Source organism: Chiroxiphia lanceolata, chromosome 14 (assembly GCF_009829145.1).
Source record: "Chiroxiphia lanceolata isolate bChiLan1 chromosome 14, bChiLan1.pri, whole genome shotgun sequence".
Classification (NCBI taxonomy): domain Eukaryota; kingdom Metazoa; phylum Chordata; class Aves; order Passeriformes; family Pipridae; genus Chiroxiphia; species Chiroxiphia lanceolata.
This window is the reverse complement of record NC_045650.1, coordinates 6963644-6978663: the sequence shown is the minus strand read 5'-3', so window position 1 is coordinate 6978663 and position 15020 is coordinate 6963644.

The window sequence follows — 15020 nt, the reverse complement described above, 5'->3', positions numbered from 1 at the left end:
AACATAGGAAAACAAAGTTTTTGAAACAATGTGCTTGTAGAATATTAAACTTATGGTGATGTCAAAGCACCAGCTGGAAAATTATATGTAGCTCTATACACACAATGAAGTCAAACCTGTGTGACTTTGTGTATGAAGTGGACGGTGGTCCAACAAGTTAATTTTGAGGAATTATGTCCTTGTGACACTTCACTGAGATTAAATGATTTTTCAGCAGTTTTGTCCAGCTTGGTTAACATAAGTAATATGTTGTATATTCAGAGAACTATGACAGAATTCACTCTTTCCTCCTCAAGTCACAGATGGGTAAACACAAGGGAGCTGCATTAGTCGTGTTTAACAAGTGTGGCTTGGCAAAACACCTACTGCTCTTGGTAGACTTCCTCTGCATCAAAACTAATATTCTGCTGAATTATTTTTATGTATAATCCCTCTACAAGCCTGTGTCTGGCATCACTGCTGCTGGAAATAAAATTGAAATTTTTATGGTTATCCTAGGACTTTCTACTTGTGTTGAGTTCAGAGTCAATGTGTTTTGACAGCAATTGCTTCATCGTGTTCTGTTCCATAGTTCTGATTCTGGCTTACAAGATAAACTTGTGTGTAATAAATTCTGCAAACAAACAAGAAGAGAAAAAAGAGGACCAGTGCATATATATATATATAAAAAAGAGATATTTATGTTATAGCCTCTATACATGTAACTGGGATTTTTTTGATCCTGTAGTTCTTTGAACTGTGTCTTTTTGAAGACTGTAAGTAGAAATTGTACGAAAGCATATACTTGAGATCTATTTGACAGATAAAAATAGCATTTAGAAAAGGTGTATTCTACTTGAAATTGTAAGAAATCCTGTTTTGCAATGAGGAAAGAAACTGTTACAAGGTTTTGCAAAACTTTGATATGAGTCTTCCATTCTCAGTACCTCACTACTTCTCAGTGCTTTTTCTGCCTTCTAACAAGCTTCAGCCTTTAGTGGAAAAGTTCTGAGACTATTTATTTAACTTTGAAATGCTTCCCATTTACTTAAGATAGCAAACATCAGACTCTGTATGTGTTCTTAAGTATTAATAAATGAGGTAGATATTTTTCAAGTAAGTTTACAGTAAAATTTCAAGCACAAAAAGCTTTTAAATCACTTCAGAGTTCTCTCTGTCATGCAGTCTTCTTGGTATATTTTATTTCTGTATTACTAGAATAAGAATAATTTAGGAAATTCCTGATAGATAGCATACTTTCCTTAAGGCATCATTCTCATCCATTCCAAAATTCAATGAATGCAGCAAGGTTTTATGTTTGTTAAAAAGAATAGCTTTAATCAACCCATTGAGACTTTTTGCATTCCTTTTGCTGCTGGTAAAGTTGAATTTCACTGATGTCTTTGTTAAATATAACAGAGCTTTCTGTCAATGTTTCTTCTATAACTCTACAGTGGGTCCTCAATATGTTGCATTTGATCTGGGTGGAATGTTATCAGTCTTGAAATATTGTGATGTAAAAGATGAAGCTACTAAACCAATTCTATATGGAGAGAGTTCCCTCGATGGCTGAACGGTATTAAAAAAAAAAGTTCTGAAAACTTTCCTAAGCTGAATACTTGTTGAATTTTAGAGAAATACAGGTGAAGTCCTGTCACTATTGGCTCTGTTCAAAGGTCAGATTTTGCAAGGGAAATATTGAGAGCCATCGTTTGGCATTACAAGCACCACAGTGTTTCCAGCCTTAGTTACTTAGAGCAATAAGTAATTAGTAATGTCTGGCTAATGTAGTAAACTTACAACAGTAGCTCTTGGACACTGTGACAGGGGTTAAGAGTTAAATATGCCAGCACAGTACTCAGTGAGAAATAATTCCCTCAAATTATTGTTACCTTATAAAAATCAAGGAGGGTTGTTGTTTTTTAAGATTCTAAATTCCCATAGTATGATGCATACCAGATGCCTAGATGATTCTGTTAGGGATCATCAAACAAAAATCAAAGTAACTTATTTAAATGGCCTACTTAATGATTTATGCTTTAGATTCATTGTATGAAAAGTCAAGTTCCTATTAAATATTTTGATTTATTTTAAGTAAATAGCATATTTCTAACTAATGTGCAGCACGAACAAATATCAGACAAAAAATACTCTGTAGAATGACAGTTCTTACATGGAATATATTATACATATGTTCCACAAAGACTGCTTTTCAGCTGCAGTCAAAACAGTTCTACAACAAGAAAATAACAGCAAACCCCACAAAACCAACCAAAAACAAACCCACAACAAAAACCCAAACTAAAAACCAGAGCAACAAACAAAAAGCAACATACTCCTTCCCAAGTTAATTCCATCCATCACATGGTGGTTTCATGGAAAGAGATTTTGAAGAGTTACTTAAAATGTGATAATCTCTTTGCTAACGTTTTTGTTTCCTTCAGAACATTCAACAAGACTAAGGAATGTCCGCTACCCCATGGTTTCAGAATGAAGTAGGGATTTCAAATACTTGCAGCCTTGAACAATTGAAGACAGAGTGGTTTTATCAGATTTTTTTATGAACTTGAATCTATGCCAGTGGTTGTTCAGAAAATAAATCCAAGCTCTCTGAAGTAGTTGTGAAAAATTTCCCAGAGATTCCTGTTATAATGTTAATATAGATTGTTGCTGGGATAAAGATATCAAACATCTAGAAGGTTCAAAAACCCCAAACTAGACTGTCTTTACTCTTTGTGTGTAGATAAATGTGACGCTCACGTTTTCTTACCATAATATTTCTGACACGTGAAGTGTTAACTAATATTTTAAGTACTGGAGAGTTTTGGTAGTATCTGTTTGTCATGTTTGGGTTTTAGGCTTTCAGCCTTATTCATATGGCTTTAATAGGCATTTAAATAAATACTGCAGGATGATACACTTGTATATAACCTCTGCCAGAAGAAAGCTGTAGCTACTGCAAACATACTTTCTTTTAGTACTGACAACTTAAAAATGACACAAAACTCAGTTCATGTTTTGAATTTCATTCTAAAAGGCTCATTTTTTTTTTCTGCCCTGACCGCCAAGCTGAAATTTTAAGTAGTATACAGGTATTTTCCTCCAAAGACTGACAATATGGAGCTAATGTTGTGTGCTTAAGGAGCCAAGGATACCATGAATTGCACTTCTGAGTCCTTTCTTTTTACATTAAGTACCACTTTATAAGGAAATTTACATGTACCTCTGTTGGTTGTAATACTGTTTAATTTGATGATGTCTTTAAATTTTTTCCCCCTATGAATTCTTCAGAGGCTTATTTGATTTGCCTCAGTGCTGCAAATCTGCTCCTCTCCTGCTTTTCAATATGGATAGAAATAAAGCTGTCCAGTAACACAGAGTTATGATGTTGGTTATTAGTCTTCTTCCTTTTGAAGAACAAGAAAGGTAAAATTAGTTTTAGATCTTCAACTGTCAATTTTTATCAGATTCTAAAATAAGTTTAAAAGTACTTTGCGCAGTTTTTTTGGGGAAATAGTGTTAATTTCCATGTTGTAAGCACGTTCTTTCTGTTTGCATTATAAAAGCACATATAAAATCAGTGATCAGAATTGATGGACAGTTACTGTAGATGTTTCTGTCCATTAATAAAGTTATTACTGATTCCTTGGACTAGATACATCAAAATACAGTTTCTCCGTAGACAGTTTTCTTGAGATGGAGTATGTGACAGTGGATGAGATACTGGAAAACCACAGATCTTTGGTTTTTTTGTGGTTTTGGAACTTACCTACTGTTCATGATCGTGAGGTTTCAGTACAAGAGTGAAGCAGAGTCCTCAGAGCACATTGTCTCTGCATCAGCAACCCAATGAAATAAGTGTTTGTGTTTTCCTGGGGGACATAATGGCAATCAAAGACACAAAAATGAGACTTTGAAATATTCCTGAATGAATGCAGCCTGTCATAAAATAAAAGTTAATACCAAATAATTAAAAGGGAACATATTGAGCAAAGCAATGCCAAATGAAATATTCCATTTAGAGAGTACCAGAACAGTGTTACTATGAAACACTTCTTGTTGTCAAATTGAGTTCTATTAAACATGTTAGCGTTTAGAGGAAAATAAGACTTAGGAATTTTTTGACAACACAGAAATGATGATTCTTATTTTTCCCTAAATTTATCATGGATGCTGTTTATGATTGTCACCAGCTGAGGCTTTTCAGACTTTTAACATCCCTGTTGCAACCTTAGCATCAAACCTGGCCCACTTGTAGTGTCCTGTGATCCACTGTTCTTACTGTGTGTACATGGGGCTCTTGTCAGGACAGTGACCTGTGTTTAATAAAATTAATTTAGAATTCAAGAAGATGTGAAATTACTAGTTTAGGGACAAGGCAGTCATTAGATTGCTTGTGAAAGAAAAAAAAAATAATGGACGGAATTTGTGCTTGTTTGCTCTTTAATAGTGAGCTGAAGTGTTTTAGACCTAATGTTTGCAGTAGGAAATCTGATGGCCTGAGCTATACACAGTATATTGTCATGTAAAACCTAAAGAAAGACCCAAACTTGCCAGTTTTGCATTTTTCTTTATTTGTTTGCTGTTTCAGAGTTTGAAAAGCCATTTTTGTAGGAATTTATAGTCAAAAACTAGTCCTGTAGGACAACTGGTAGTAGCTACTGGCTTGAGAATGATTTGAAATTAATGACATTTGTGAGAGGTATTCATGTTACCAGTTTCTGGCCCCTTACGTTCTGACTTTTGGGTTCCTTAGAACTGATTAAATGGAAATAGGATTCCTATTTTACAGTCTGTCAGTAAGTCCATCACATTTTTAGAAGAAGATACAGCTTCCAAGAGGCATTCACTGACTTCAGGATTATACTGATTTTCTTAGCTGGTAATTTCAGGTACTGTATAACGAAGAAGGGAGCAAGATACCATCATTCCCAAGCCATAATATTGGAGAGGAGATGAAAAGGCATTATACTGGCTTTAAATAGATTGAATTTTTGTGTGAAGTAAGTTGGAGCTTTCCCTGCTGAATGGTTTTTCTGCAGCAACTCATCCAGTTGCTCCTTTTCTATGCTGGAGCCAGAGCATGAGTAAAGTGACAGGACACAGTACTGGGAGAATAGGTTGTCTCGTGTTTTTTGAGAGATAAGTCTGTTATAGTGGTACCTGTCTCACTGGGCAATTTATTTCTAAGCCCAACAGTGTTTGTAGAATGAATAATGATGTTGTATTGAAAAATGGAAGTCTTGATTTTTAGACTCATTGTAACGAGAAAAGAAAGTAATAATGACAAAATGGTCAATGCATTTATATTTATACTCCTAATTTTAAATAAGAGAGTGCATCAGAACAGAAAAATTGAAAACATAGTGTTTGATTGTAGCTCTATAGTTATAATAATGGCAGGTATGCTTTATTCTGACATTTATAAACACCATTAGATTAAATATCTTGAGTGGATTGTCACCTTAACTATGAAGGAGAAATTAAATTGGGTTGATCAAATAGCTGAGACTGCGGCTCAGTGATTAACTTATACTTGTGAGGAAGCATTTAAATTTCGTTTTAGAATCAAGCTGTGGGTTGCTTCTCTTTTTTTTTTTTCCTACATCATTTTGAATAATGATGGTCAATAAATAAAAGTTTGCATTTGGTGTATCTAACTCAAAATCTCCACAATGAGTTGAGTTATAATTGGTGACCACTTCAAAGGGAAATGACAGTTTGCTGCACAGGGCAGAATGGTTGCCTGTATTATAAAATAAGGATCAAGCTTGAATGAGGAACACGTGGTACCATTAGCAATGTTAGGCATTTGATCCTGTGTGTCTGAACAGTTCTCTTTGGTATTTAATTAAATCTTTTAGTGTGTTTTATTATATGCTTAATGCTGATGTCACTGATGACTATGAAGATTATTATTTTCCTTTTATCACTTAGCAATTGAGTTTTGTGTGTAATTTACTGCTCCACCTTTTATTATATAAAATAGATCAAGGGAAGTTTCCATTAATCTTGCTCTTTTGGCTATAGCTGACTTTTTACAGAGTGAATAGCCATCAGTGGAGGCAGGTTATTAAAAAGAACAGTGACAAAGAGCATTTAATTTGCTCAATAGCTTGCTTGCAAAATGTATTTGGAATGATGAGGAGATCAGTTCTCTATTACAAGTTTAACACTGAAAAATCTGTCAAATATTTAATTACAGTGTGACTGGTAATGTACATAATTTTGATTCTGCTATTTTATTTGCTATTCCCTGTATCTTCACAGATATTATTTAATAAATAGCTATAGTTTGGTCTTGTTTATTAAGAGATGATGTCCTATTTGGATGCCATCAAAACTGAAGAGTAACTTCATCCATTCTTTTAATGACTTAGAGCTAAAAACCTAAACCAGATATGCCTGCCCAGTAGAGTAATGGTTTTTAAAGCCTCTTTGCCCAGTGCAGAGGCATCTTAAGTCTATAGGGTTAATATTAATTACCAACTTTGGTAATTTCTACAGTCATAAATGTCTGCTTTCTCCTTTCCCATTATATTTAATGAACTATTTAAACAATATTTCTAAGCTGATTTATTTGCTTGCCTTGTTCAAAGAGTATTTGCTTTACATTTGAAACCCAATATACAGTTTCATGGTTTCTTGGTAAGAAGTATCTAGTTAAATAAGTTTAAAATATAATTTATGTTTATGTATTCAATTAAGAAAATATATATTTAGCTTATATTAATGCTATATCTCCAGCTTCTGGTACTTTGAAATAGTCTCAGCTGCAGCTGGTGGTTTCCCCCCTGACATAAGTGAAATTTAGGCAGAAATATTTATATACATATATTCAGTATATAATATATGCTATTATATTGCCAAAACTCAGAAAATGAAGGTTAATGGTTTGAAAGGAAGCCTCATTCAAAGACAGAAATTTTAAGCTTGAAGTGTATTAACTTACAGGAGTGATCATCACCTTCCTCTGAGCCCCTTGAGCCACTTGGCTTCCCTTTCCCTGTTGCTTTCTGAGGTTTTTGGGTTGAATACATAAACTTCAGGAGACTAAAGCACATTAATTCTGTCTACTGCTTTCAATATGACTTCATAGGAACCTAATGCCTTTTGAATTTGTCTTTCCTTTATCAAGTGAACTGTATAACACTAGAAAAAATTCATTTTATTTAAATAATTGTCAGTGACAATTTATTTTTTTTTTCTTTTTTATCCAAGCAATGCATTTGAAATATTCATGGATTTTTCTACTGGTTGGATTAGTATTTTTATTATTGCTGTGGAAAAATATATGTAAATAATGTTAAGGTGCAATGTGGGGATTTCATGGAGGAGTCAGAGATCAGTCTGAAAACTGAAAGCACTTCTTTAATTGATATTTAAAGTCACCCCCAAAGTATTGTTTGAGGTGTGATCAGGGCTAACTTGAGTTACACTTTTAAAATATTTGAGTAGGTTCCAGAGAGCTGGAAGTTCTTTGACTCATAGTGAGATAAGAAAAACACTTTTTACTCTGTTGATAGGAAGAAAGAAATGGTAGCAGATGTCCACATCCTAGGTACCTTTTTGAGTACATTGATACTGTAGTGATGATTGGCTCTCCAAATGATGGAAACAACCATAATGATTAACAGATCTCTTGAAGGATTCAGTTTTAAGTGGAGATGGTACTTTTGACACGTAGCCAGGAACTGATCAAGTGCCTAGACAGCAGTTGAAGAATAAGATATAACACCTATGAGATGTTTAATTCCTCTGTCTGGATATATTGTTTCTTGAGGGATGATACCTTTTGTTAAGATTCTACTTTCCTGAAGTACCACTTTTGTTCTGCTGCTTTACTGCAGATATTCAAAGTAATGAAGAGTTTCTCTAATTTTTTGTAAATGCAGAAGCTACTGACTTCTGTTTGAAGCTTTGAAGAGTGGGTGGGGGAAAAATGCATTACAGATGCACAGTGTAATTGCCTTCTAAGTAAGAGGACAAGGAAACACTGGTCCATATGTTTTCCTTATTATAAATCCATATGCAGATGGAAACAATTGCATGCAGAATTCTTTTATGTACCCCCCCAGAAAATAGTTAATGTTTGTGGAATCTCTGAGGGGAAGAGACACCCTGAACTCAAATAAAGGATTTAGCAGAAGACTTTAATTCTGATGTATGAAAGTTTTATGCACACTGTGCACAGCATGCTAGCTGCTGACTGGCATTGAATAGTCTATAAAAATCAAGGTTCCTTAACTCAGTGTGGGACCAGCAGGAGACCTAAAGAAGGAATAAGAAAGTGAAGCATGAACTGGAACAGCCTGAATTAATTGATTTTTCTGTAGAAGCAAATCTGTTCCTGTCTCCAAAAGAAAAGTTGTCTGTTTAAAGACCTTAAAATAATGTGATCTCTGGAATGGATAGTAAATTCACAGGAGAAGAGTCTAATAAATAAAATCTTATACAAATCTAACATCAGGCAAAAGTAACTGATCTCAGTTGACTGCCTATCTTTGACCTAAAAAAACTAAACCAGTGTTTATACACTTCTCCAACAGTTCTTATTGCTGATTACAACTGCATTGACCAATTGTAGTGCTCATTATGTCCAGAATATAAATCTTGATCAGCATCTTAATGTACCAATTTATTATTTTTCTAGCTGAGGCACATTATCCTAATCACATATTGCAAATCTCCTGTTTCAAGGTTGTCTGCAGGAGGGAAGGAATTCCGGACCATCGATCTCTCTTTAGCAACTAACTTTAACTCTCCATCAACCTGAGGCTTACACAAGTGGGAAATTACTTCCTCAAAGCAGTTGAATTACATTTTTTCTTAGTATTGTTAGGATCTTGTAGTTTGTTACTGATCTAGCTCACAGATTATTCTAATAGATTTGTGGTTTTTTATTTAAGAATAGTCAGTGTAGTCACAAGTGGTGTACAAACAATTTTTAGGTGACTGTGAAGAGAGAAAAAAAATTCTTAAAAATTGATTTTAAGAAATGACACACAATTTTTACTGAAAGCAAGGCGCAAACTCTTGAAATGGAAATATTTAGGATTAACATGAACAGTCCTAATAACATGTTTTATGAGGTAATTTATTTTTTTTATATATTATCTAGATGTTAGTAATAAGATGCATTATATTACTATGGGAGTTGATGTAATGTAAGGATGTGGCTAAACAGGGTGCAGTCAATATATATAGATGCAGTCAATGCATAGCTGTATGTGGGATCAGACTGTGAACTTGAATTAAATAAGAGTTATGTAATCTTACTGTTTATTAAGCAGCTACTCAGTTTTGGTTTGGGTTTTTTTTTTTTTTTTCCAAAACATTTTATAGTCCTTCACTTTGTAATTGTAGGCATTACATTATACATCTTGTAAAACTGCTGTTCACAATCCTTTCCTTGTGAAAGGAAAAAAATAGAAACTTTGGAAAAGTTTATTTTCCTTCACAGAATGTTTTAATAGTGTTAAAACAGATTACTAGTTTTGGATTTATAAAGCTCTAAAATGATTAAAACCTTTTATTCATAAAGCTTTATATGGCTTAGGACTTACTTTTAAGACTAGATTACATGGCACCCTATTGAGATAGCTGCAAAATGGAATTATAGGCTTGCAGGATTCTGAATCTGGAAAGAAGTTTTGTATAATGTTTGGCTTGGCCCAGATGAGGGATGATGAAGGAGATAGGAAAGTGGTGTTCCCTCCTGGAGGGATTTGATTTGGGGTTAGCAGGCATCAGCTGTTGCACCCTTGGACACAGTTGAGTAGTTATGGCAAAAAGACCTTCACTGGCCTAAAATACGTTCCTGTAAAACATAAAATGCATTTTACTGGGGGAGGGATGTGATAAGGGAACCATTCCTGCACGGACCAGCCTTGAAATTTCTTTCTACTGATTGACCTGCAAGGCTGGAGCAGCTCCCAGCTGTGGTGTGTGGGCAGGGCCATCCTCGAGGGGCTGTCCAAGGCCAGCAGCAGAATCAGAGGCATTAAGTGAGGAGTCAGTGATGGGTCAGGCAAATTATGAAATCTAAAGAAAATTGAAGCTGTGGAGGGACAGTGGAAACCTTATTGAAGCTACTGGGATTCCTGTTATTGCTCACATGGAATAGAGATTATGCTACAGGTCGTGTTTTAAACTGGGGCTGTAACTACTGATATTTTTACAGACTTGATGAGCAATAAGAACCACACACAGCAGCCTCTGGAAAAACTCTCTGGGGTACATTGTCTCAGGAAGACTTTTATAAAGGGTTGTTTTGAACACAGAAATCCAACAGATGCAGAAGAATGCTTTTAAATATTTTAAGTTAGAATTGGGGTTGAATATCTTCATGAAATATCTTGATAAATTCTGACCCCTCTGCTCCCATGCCAACTCTTGGTCTTCAGCAGAACTTGCTGCTAATGTGATGTCAGTAAATTTCTGTTTAAAACCATCAGAGTGCTGTAGGTGGATGTAATAAAAACAGGTAGTGGATATATTAAATTAGGTACCTCTTTGCCTCTGAAATAGTCCAAAATGATGCACAGGATGTGTCTTCTGGATGTTACATAAATAAACTTTCAAAAGAGATAAGTAAGGCAGTTATGAGAAGCAGGATGATCTTACAAGGATTACTGTCTTGTTCACTGTGTCTGGTTTGAGATTAGTCCTGCTGGACTCTCGTAGATGCCTCTGGGTGCTGCTGTTATCCTTATTATGGTTAATCAGTGGGAAATTTACACTGTAAACAGACTTCATTAGATTTAAAATTTCAGTCTCTATGTTATAAAGAAAGCCAGCTGTCTTTCCAAGGAGAAGAGATGAAGAATTACTGTAAAGTTTGGTGCATAGGATCAGGTTATGAGAATTTGATGCTGTGATAGAAGATAAGTTGAAGGAATGCTACAGACTTAGGGTTAGGGAAAGTGGCACTATGGAGAGCAGGGACACTTATTCAAATGAAACCAAACCAAAAAAAAACCAACCAAACAAAAAACCAAACCATAAACCCATTCAAAAATCAACCCAGGCTGCTAACTTGATAGCTTAGGTGCTCCCTAAATGATTTGGATGGTAGTCCTTTTCATCTCGTGTAACTAAGGAAATGTCCAGTAAGTAACACTTTCAATATCAGCTGTGCTATTTCTCAATTTGATATTTTCAAAATTACGTTGAATAATTACAGAAAATAAATATATTTTATCAATATTATTATAGAAATTATGGAATGAAATGTTACTGCAGTAAGGCGGAAGTAATTCCAGTACAGTCCTGTCTTGAATACAGCTGAAGTGTGGTTAAATCCCAGTAAGGAATCAGTTTTCTGCTGAGTTTTCTTTGAGTGTACCCACTGAGAATGTTCTGTTACCTGTAATATAATCAGGTTTTTTTCCTTGTGTTCTTAATACTCTATCTAGACTAAGTATATCACTTGAATGAAGACTGCATAGCTATAATGAACACTTCTTGATGTCTGCTTTGAAAAGCTTGGGTTTTGTCATCATTATTAACTTAATGCCCATTATGATTGTAATTATGGCCACAGTTCCCAAGTACTTCATCTTTGCTGAAGGTCTTTATTAAAACTTTGCTATTGCTTTGGTAGAGTACACAGATTGTGCTCAGGATTTCACGGGCATGAGCCTAAAAATAATTTAGAAACCTTTAATCAAATTATTCTTGAAGTTATATGAAACAGTGTCCTATTTTTGTTCTTAGCTGTGGCTAGCTCTCTGTACTGTGAAATAAGGACTAAAGAGGAGTTTTCAGTTTTAATGATGGAAAATTCATCTTGATAAAAACCATCACAGTACCATTATCAGGATGGGTTAAAAATTGTTGGTTGATGAAGGTGGAATACTCCTATTATTTTTCAAAACTGTGATTTTTTTCAAAGATTAGTATCACTACAACTGGAATGTGTTTCTGAAAGCTGTGTGTTAAAAATTTTTAATAATGTTTTCCAATACCAACTCCTAGATATTTACAAGTAAAAAGTCACTTGTGAAGATGTTCTTCTCTTCAAGCCAAAAAAATTTAAGAAGGATAAGAGGTTCTTGGGTGGTTTTGAAAGTCAGGACACTTAAAAATGATTTTGGGTTTTTTGTTTTCATGATAGAAAGAATTTAAAATTCAAGACTACTGTTTGTATGTGATACTGGATTGTAGGCTACAAACCAAAAGTCAGTTGTCAGGGGCCATGAAAATACAAGTTAACTGAAAAGAGGAACATGTGTGAGGTTATTCAAAGGAGGAACAAAGTGCTAATGCATCTTCTGAAGTAATTTTTCTGTTCAGGTAGGGAAATCAGCTTCCCCCCACCTTTAGGACATATGACCTTCCAATCCATGTCCTTCACTGCCTAACTTATATAAACATACTACTGCTGATGCTATTTATTATCCTTGTGACATGGCTAATGTGGAAAACACAAAGCAGGTGCATGTGCAGCCAATTAACCTTTAGATGGAGCTGTTTCTCCTTGGATGATGTGAGGGTTGCAAATAGTGAACCTAATAAGTTAAGTAAGAATGAACTGATTTGTGCTGCAGTTCAGTAAAAGATTTTTATTACACTATAAATGATTGTTTATCATTGCCAAAGAAAGCAAAGTGTATCCTGTTCATGCCTGTTCAAATATCTCTTGAAAGAACTAAATATTGATAAGGGAAAGGATATGTATACTAACACTTTGGAAAATAGGCAATTATAATCTGTATAACTTCAGTTGGAAATAGTTTTGTGATATGAAAAAAATGTTGAGTGCTGCATGTAAGAAAATGTCACACAGTCAGTGAGCTGAGCTTCTGAGCATTTAGATATTTCACTTGGAGATGAGGAAATATTTTTTCCCTGTGAGTTGTAATGTTTTGTGGGAGTGATCCTCAAAAAGGTAAAAGCTATTGTTTGTTTCCTATCATGATTAACACAGACTTCTCTCATTAACAAGGCTTTCATGCTTTATCAGCATTAACTCCAGCATACCCAAAGCAATTCTGTTAGTTGGTCCTTAGGAAGTTATGCAATTAAATTCTAATTAAATTCACTCTTTGAATTAAGTGCCACTTCAGAAGGATGTGTTCTCTGACATGTGTAGTTCCAGGTCTCTGCCCTTCTGCAGGATAAACATGTTCAAGTGCTCTACAGATTCAGTGATGCCGAGAGCTCATCAGCCACTCCAGAGCATATAGTTAATCTGGCCTGCAGTTCTTTTGCTGTCAAGAAATGTGGATTTGGCAATGGGCTCTATTAATTGTTCTGGCAGCACTAGCAGCCTGATTCTGCCTTTTTGGTACCCCTCTGAGTTAGGGGTGAATCCATGATTTGATGAGAGTGCAGTCCTCCCACAGGGAATAAGTGTCTGGAGTTGACCTGTTGGCAAATGAACAGTATATTTTAGCCCAAGGACATCTCCCTTTTTTCTCATACAGCTTGAATTGTTAAGAACAGAACTGACCCACTGGGAACATTGGTCCACATAGGCCAATATTTGATCTCTAACAGTGGCATTTTAGACCCATGCTGTTTAGGGCAGTTGTGTGAGCCCTGTCACTTTTGGTGAACCTTTTTCCTCGTGATTCTCCTGCGTCCACACCTGATGAATTAGGGGTGTTAAGACACATCTCTACCCATTCACTTTCCTGTGTGTTTTGGCAGTTCAGAATTATGCAAATCACAGTTCTGTGTTCAGATGGATATGTTACTTTCATGATTTTGAAAACATTAATTGTATATCCCCTTCAGCCTTTGCCTTTCCAGATAGAAGAGATCTAGCCTTTCCACCATCCCTTGCAAAAGCAACTGTTTTCACTCCCTTGGATCACTTCAGTTGCCCATGTCTCCCACCACTGTATCCTGTTGAGGTAGAAGCTTAAACTGTACTCTGTACTCACACCATGGTGTAACTTGGTAACCGTGTTTTTGTCATTACTTCTGATCAATCTACCTTGAAGTGACCTGCCAGTGCAGGTTCCTGGGACTTTTCTGGGCTTGGTCTTTACCTAAGCCACTTTTGAAATGTTCTCAGCAGCTCTCTAGAGTGCAAGTGACCTGGTGTATATTTGAGATGAGCATTTCTGGGAAAGTCTTGAGATTGGATACTCAGTGTCTGGCAGCCCGTAGTCCTCAATGGCAGATGGGAAGTTATTGTGTCATTGTAAAACAAATAAACCAGCCTAATCCTAATAACCCCAAACCAAACAAAAAACCTAACCCAAACCACCTCTAGGAAATGCACTAATATGTGATCCAGTTCTTTTCATTTCTCATCTTTGAGATAGCATTATTCTTAAATGAAGACACGGTAACCTCAAAGCAGTAAGAAACTTGCAATCACTGGGCTAGGGACAGACACTGTGGGATGCAGTAAAACATTTTTAGTGATTTAATTTAACAATTTAAAATATAGATTATATTATTTAAAATTTAAAGTTGTTTTAAAATTATTGGTTTTCAGGTCACTGATTTTTTTTTTTTTTTCCAGCCTTGCTAAAGACTGTTTCTGGGAACAGCACACAGTACATTAATAAATGACTGTGACACATTCTTACAGTGAGCTTTGCTGCTTAGTGCTGGTTCCTGCCCCAACTCTGTCTGGCCAGTGCAGGTGAAAAAGGCCCATTCTGTAGCCCTTAGGGTACAGCAGAAAATAGGCTACACAAGTGAAATATTTATTAAGGTACCCAACACTCTGACTTTGCGTGTTGACTACAGAATCCCAGGATCCTATACGTTGGAAAAGACATAATATTGACCATCTGTAGACCTAAAAACAGGAAGCATCCTTCTGTTTCGTGGTAAAAAGTATGGAGTGTAAGAGAGAAAAAGAAATATAGTGTAGTTATGAAATTGGCTGGAATGTCTCACAAAACACCCTATGGTATGATCTTAAGAATGCTTGAATGCTAAATAACAGCTTTTTAGTGTTTGAATAATGAAAATCACATCTGTAGTACTGTGCTTTATATATTACTGGCTTTGCAATAATTAAAAAGGCTGATCTGTGGTGCTCAGAGGTGACAGATTCCACAACAGCCTAATAG